The 6,000-nt window shown below is 46.0% G+C and overlaps 1 protein-coding gene across 1 annotated transcript in view; it reads right to left on the bottom strand.

Annotated features, from left to right (window-relative positions):
* The window catches only part of PLEKHM3 (pleckstrin homology domain containing M3), a 122,505-nt gene extending 117,512 nt beyond the window's left edge, over positions 1 to 4,993 (bottom strand). The window contains exons 1-3 of the mRNA XM_037397547.1: positions 4,874 to 4,993; positions 3,799 to 4,052; positions 1,968 to 2,086 (exon numbers count right to left, since the gene is read on the bottom strand). The gene's annotated coding sequence lies outside the window, so the exon portion shown is untranslated. The remainder of the gene's footprint in view (positions 1 to 1,967; positions 2,087 to 3,798; positions 4,053 to 4,873) is intronic.
* Between the last annotated feature and the right edge of the window lie 1,007 nt (positions 4,994 to 6,000).

Consider the following 6,000-nt stretch of genomic DNA (forward strand, 5'->3'; position numbering starts at 1 on the left):
TATTCTAATTCAACAGTACACAAGTACACACTGCAATCACTCAAGGGACAGGGACAAGGCAGTATCATCACTTGCCATGTTATTTATTGTCATCCTGCCTTTTCTCAAATGCTACTGAGACATTTATCTCTTGGGCTCCTCAGAGGGGAAGAGGCTCTTTAGGACTCCTGGGTCTGACGATGCTTCAGAACTTTGCCTCTCTGCCAACTATGAATTACGAGTTCCCCTTCCAGGCCCAAGACACTCATGCGGGAGGCACCGGGCACACCAGTCTATCCCCTGTGGGAACAGGAATGTCAGGGAAGGAGAGCAGGTAGGCAGTGTGCACCGCGCTCAAAGAGAAGTATAAAAATCCCTCCCTTTCCTGGTTCTTATTTCACTGCTGTGTTGAAGAGAAATTCCCTGTGTTTAATGTTACGCTCATACTTTGATAATTTTCTGGGAAGTGGCTCATATATAATTTTCCACCTGTAGTGGAAAAGTGATTTCAGGCTGCAGGAGGGCATAGATGTCGTTTCATTTTAGGGGACAGAAGAGAAGAGCCTTGTTCAAGAACGCTCACCCTTCTGCTCAAAAACAGCCTCCCAGAGACACTTGGCAGCCGTAAGTCTGAAAGGACAGTAACCATGTGCCATGAACCCAAAACAATCCCAGTTGTCTTAGCAGCCAAGTCCAGTCCCAGGCATTCAGTGCAGTCAGGCACTATTCCTGCACCCTTCTCTTTCCTACAGACTCACCGTGCTCCATGGGGTTACTTGAGACCTCATTTGCCAAACACATCCAAGTATTACAACAGTTTGCATTGTGCAATTCCCAGCACTTAGCTGTGCAAGAGAGAGGAAAGGCACCTCCTGCCAGCGCTCCATGTCCTGCCAGATGCTTCCCTGGGGCCACCAAGCACCAAGGGGCCCCCTGCATCCTCACAGCATTGCCTTGTGCACTGTGGAGGTCTGCAGGAAACACCGTGCTCCCCCAGGAAAGGGGGGGAACACATAGTGAAAGAGGCTGATGATGGTCTCTTAATTTTGTCCTTCCCAGCCCTCTAAAGAGCACTTTTCCCAGCTCTAGATACTCCTCACTCTGTTCTTACCTGCTGGAAACCATTTGCAAAAGTACTGGGATGGGTAACACTTTCCATTTCATAGGCAAAATGCAATTAATGCGCATCTTTCTTATGCTTGGCTGCTAGGGAACAGTTTGCATTCAAGTTTCTAATTTTCTATTCTGTCTGAGAAGCACTTAATGAACAACTGTTACCATTTACTGACAGAAGGAAGAGATTCCATCCCCCTTTCTAAATCACATTTTTGTACCTGTGATTCATCACATATCCCTCTACCATAGCTTAAAACAACTCAATATGAGAACAGGTGACTTGACATTTTCTTCCTCTAGTTTGGTAGAGACTTCTCTTCCTGCCGCCTGTGTGCCAGTGGAAAAGAACAAATGACCAACATCATCCTTCAAAGCTGCAGGATAACACACTCTAATTCTGAAGAAATCTGAACTTTGGAAATTTTTATTACTGTATCTATCTAAGAATACAAGTTCCAGATTTTGCAATTTTCATTCTTTAAGCATATCACCATCCTCCAACATGAAATCACAAGCTGTTTCAAGCATGATATAGTGATTAAAGATATGATGGTGGCTATTCAACAGAACTTTCCGCACAGCTTGACTTCCAGCTTTGTCCCCCTTGCTTGTCAACCATCAACATATGGCCCAAAACTGAACAGAGTGCATAGAGCCATCTGGTGGTTAACTATACCATTAAACAAATTGAACCCTATATGTCCACATGACGAAGACATAAAGGAAGTCATCTTCCTTCTACTTGGAATGTCTCAAATGTCAGCTTTTTCTTAGCTTTTTGAACATGGTTCTGGAAGTCTAGAGAGTTAACACTGAAAGAGGGAGAAAATGGTTCTATCTGTTAACACTAGAAACCTAATTTAGCTGCTTACCTTGTGGGAGAGTTTGCAGGGCCGAGTGCACTCCTTTAGATCTGAACATCTCCCATGAGTCCTGCCGAATCATCTTTCAAAGACCAGATCATTGTACCACGTATTCCTGAGTTTGGCTCCTGTTGACAAGAATTCAAACATCTTTCTCAAAATAGGAAACTCTCAAGAACCCTCTGGGCACATTCTTTGCTGGAAGGAGCAATGCTCATTTATTGTGGCCATTGACAGACTTGCCAGTTCTCACCAGCTGAGCATTAGACCCACTGTTTTTCCCGGCTGCCTCTGAAGAAGGGGCCTTTTTTCACACGTTTTAATTACTGACTCCCTACATAGAAGCTATTACCTCACAGAAAGGCCGTTAGCTGGCATGTTCAGCACAAGATGAAGCCTTTCCGATAATTGTTCCTTGAGTTCATGTTTGTGAAAATAAGTATCATCAGATGATTAAATTAAACACTGCAGCCAGCCCGGCTATACACTATTTTCACTTATCATGCAGAAGGGGAGATCAAAGAGAAAGGCTCAGGTAGAGTTATTCCAACTCCTCCAAGTTTGGCTGATAGCTACCTATTAAACACACTAATTAGCTTCCTGCTTGGGGTGTGCAGTACAAAATTAACCCTCCCGAAATTGGGCAGTATAGCCATTTCCATGCTCTGTAATCAACTGGATGCAGAGGGATGCCTGTCACCTCATTTTCTCTGTAAAGAAGCAGCACAGCTGGATTCTGTTTTTGGAGCCCCTTGGGCCTCCATCCCCTTTTGGTGTCTTGTGTGGGTGTGAGGGGAGAGCCGTGCCAGGGAACATGGGGAAAGGCTGGGGCACTCCTCTTTTTCAGTCCTGAGGGGCTTCTGCCTCCCAGCTCTTCCCTTCTTCCCCTTTGGTGAGCAGATGTGCCGTCTCTGTGCTCCTGCATCGAGCCGCAACACGGCTCCCGCAAGCCCCCTGGCTCAGGCGTTACTTAAACAGGGATTGTTTTTGAGATGGAGTTCCACCCAGTACTTCCCTGCTTTGCTTCCTTGGGCCGTGGAGGGCAAGAGAGGCGAGCGAAAGCAGTGGGCAGCGTAGCCCAGTTCCCACTGCCAACCCGCAGTCCTCCCCGTGAGCACACACACACTCACACAACCACAAAGCTCTGCTATTCTTCTGCTAATGGGATTGGCACCGCTTAAAGCAGTCTGCGAGGGTATTGTCTGCAACCACAGCAAGAGAAACATTATTCAAAGGCCATTCAGGCCCCAAAAGAAGCGGCAGAGCAGAGTAATTATCGCAGACTCTCCATTAACGAGGGCATCTTTGCTCTTTGTCTGTGTTGGTTTAATAAGGGCCACTAATGGGGCCGGGGGAGGGGCACACTAATGCTTCTAAACAAACCTCCTTCCCTTCCCCACCCCCGCACTGTGAGGAGAGCTGCCTTTATGGGCACTGACAGCCGAGCTGGGAGTTACCATATTGCAGAGTGACCTTCGGGAAAACTTGGTGCGAACCCAGCCGCTTTCAGCCCCATCCCCACCGAGCCGCTGGGAGCATCGTTTGGGTCGCTGTTCTCTTTCAAGCCTTTCCATATTTCCCGGTGCTTGCCAGGCACCCCCTGCCCGACCTCTCTCATGTCATCTTGTGACCCTTCATGGCTGGACACAACGGCACTGAGTGGCAGTAATGAGGGACGACAGTGCAGATTAAGTTCTCGCAGCAAAACCTGGGGCTGCTGTCCGTTATCCAGCAGCTGTGATTGGGAGATGCTGCTGGGAAGGCAGGACGGGAGCAGCCTCCCCTCCCCACACCGCTGAAGGAGGCAGGCTGGGATCTAGCATGGGGCCATACCTCCTACCTTCTGGCTGTGGGTGCTTTTCTGGTGATGGAGAGATGGCGTGACACAAAAGCCAGCATGAACCTCCATCCTGAGATCCTTCAAAGCCGCTGTCAGGACCATTTTAGAATCCTTCTGAGGGGCTCCTAGACTGTCCCCACCTTCAAACACCAGTTGTACGGGGCCAACTTCTGAGGCAGTTTGCAATAGTACAGGGTCAGATGCACGCTGGTCACTTAAACAGTGAAATGTAGACAAGATGTCTCAAGAGGTCTCTGCAAAAGCCAGCATTCAAACAGTGAACTGTAACGATGCATGCCTATATGAATAATATAGCCTTTTTCAACTACAGAGTACAAGGTGGTGTGGGTACAAGGCCGAGAACTGCTCGACTCATTTCTAGCCAATGAGGAAACTGAAGAACAAGAAAAGGAAATTATTTCCTCGAGTTTGTGCAGATCTTTTACTGAAGCCAATCCCTGGACATTGTGCTATTCTACCTAACCTTCAAATGAAGCACCCCAATGGATGGTTGTATGGTACAGCCAGACCACGGACTGCAGAGACAAAGCAGCACCTGTGTGCCTGTGTACCTGTGCACGTGCATGTCACCAGTTTCAGAAACTGCACTAGTAGCCACCCAATGTCAGTGCTGCCTCTTTTGTTATAAGAAATGGCTTTATTCAGCTGAAGTATGGAATGACAAACTTCTCTGTACAGGCACCCACCCAACCCTCTCTACTTAAGCAAATATCCTGGTGCTAAAGTTTTATCCCAAACAGAGGAAGAAAGATTATGTGGGAACTCCTCACTGCTTAAACCACAAGACTCTGGTTTGAAGAAACAGACTCCTCACAGGATTTCACACTTCTTTCCTGAGGGCTTGGTAGCTTTGAAATTTTCATGATTTTGGCCTTTTCCTTTCAACATTTCACCAGTAACTACATCTCTTGTAACAAAAGAAACTTTTCATAAGTGCTCCTCTGACTCATCTCTATAGGATCAAAACATCTCAGAACAACCTTGCAAGTCAAAGAGAGAGCAATCACCCTTTACACACAGAATGCTGAGGCACAGGGAAATTAAATAACAATACCTGAGGCCATTCTTGCCACGGCAGAATGTGGATACAGTTCTTTCTCCAGATTCAGTCTTGCTGCAGTGTTCTGAGATCAGTGGTATCCCTTCTCCCTCTTTTGAACTGTCTGGAGGACCACACTCCTGAAACAGAAAATAAGTCCTAGCATTTCATTCTTCATGTTAATCACAGTTTCTGTTCATATTCTCTTTTTCTTTTTAGAAGAATAATCATTAAACATATACAAAGGAACTGCTTTTGCCTATGGATTTTGCAATCTAAATGAGGGAGTTAATACACTGATAAATAAAGCAATGGGTTACCAGGAGCACACGGCCCAGCCTCTGACTGGCTTTGCTTTGTAAGTGTCTAAATGTCATCCTTCTTTGCCACTAGCAGTTTATTGTAAATGAAGGTGATAGTTGAACAAAAAATAATAGCGACTCAGAAGGGAGAATTGAGATCTTGTTGATATCCAAAGCAAGGGGAAATGGAGAGGTAAAAAGAAAAAATAAAAAAAAGTTGGGTTATGGCTTAGAAGATAAAGGTACCACAGAAAAAGCAATTGTAGCATGGGAAAGGAAGAATGGTCAAGGCAGACAAAGAGATTTATCACAAGGAAGGGGAGTTTTGAGAAACCCCCTCATGAAGGCAAACTCAGTGATCAGCTTGTGCATGGCAGGCTGAAATGACTTGGTCCTGTGGTAGAAGGGAGGAGAGCTCGTAGCAGTGACAGAGATAGGATGGGCAATGAGAGGCTGCTGGGTCTATTTCTTGGAACTTCACCCAGAATAGTACAGTTGAAGGTGAGGCATCTAGTACGAAAGAGATGGGAACACAGCAAGCAAGGTCTTGGAGCAAAAGCTTCAGTCTGACAGCCATGGCCTTGTCAGCAAGTGTTTGTCCAGTGTATTCTCCTTCAGGTATAGCTCCTGCAGGGAGCAGCAAATGACTACATTGGACCTCGTCAAGTCAGTTTTATTTAGATTTGCTCTTTAATACCTATAGTTTAGCACCAGGATATTTTCTCCCTAGTTTTCCCTTCTTTTTTCTGTATTAATTCTACTAGCATTTGAGGTTAACAGACAATGACTAAGTGGATTCCTCACAGGTTGTTCACTCTGCTGCTGTTATCCTGTCACACT

This window comes from Falco rusticolus, chromosome 8 (assembly GCF_015220075.1).
Source record: "Falco rusticolus isolate bFalRus1 chromosome 8, bFalRus1.pri, whole genome shotgun sequence".
Lineage (NCBI taxonomy): Eukaryota > Metazoa > Chordata > Aves > Falconiformes > Falconidae > Falco > Falco rusticolus.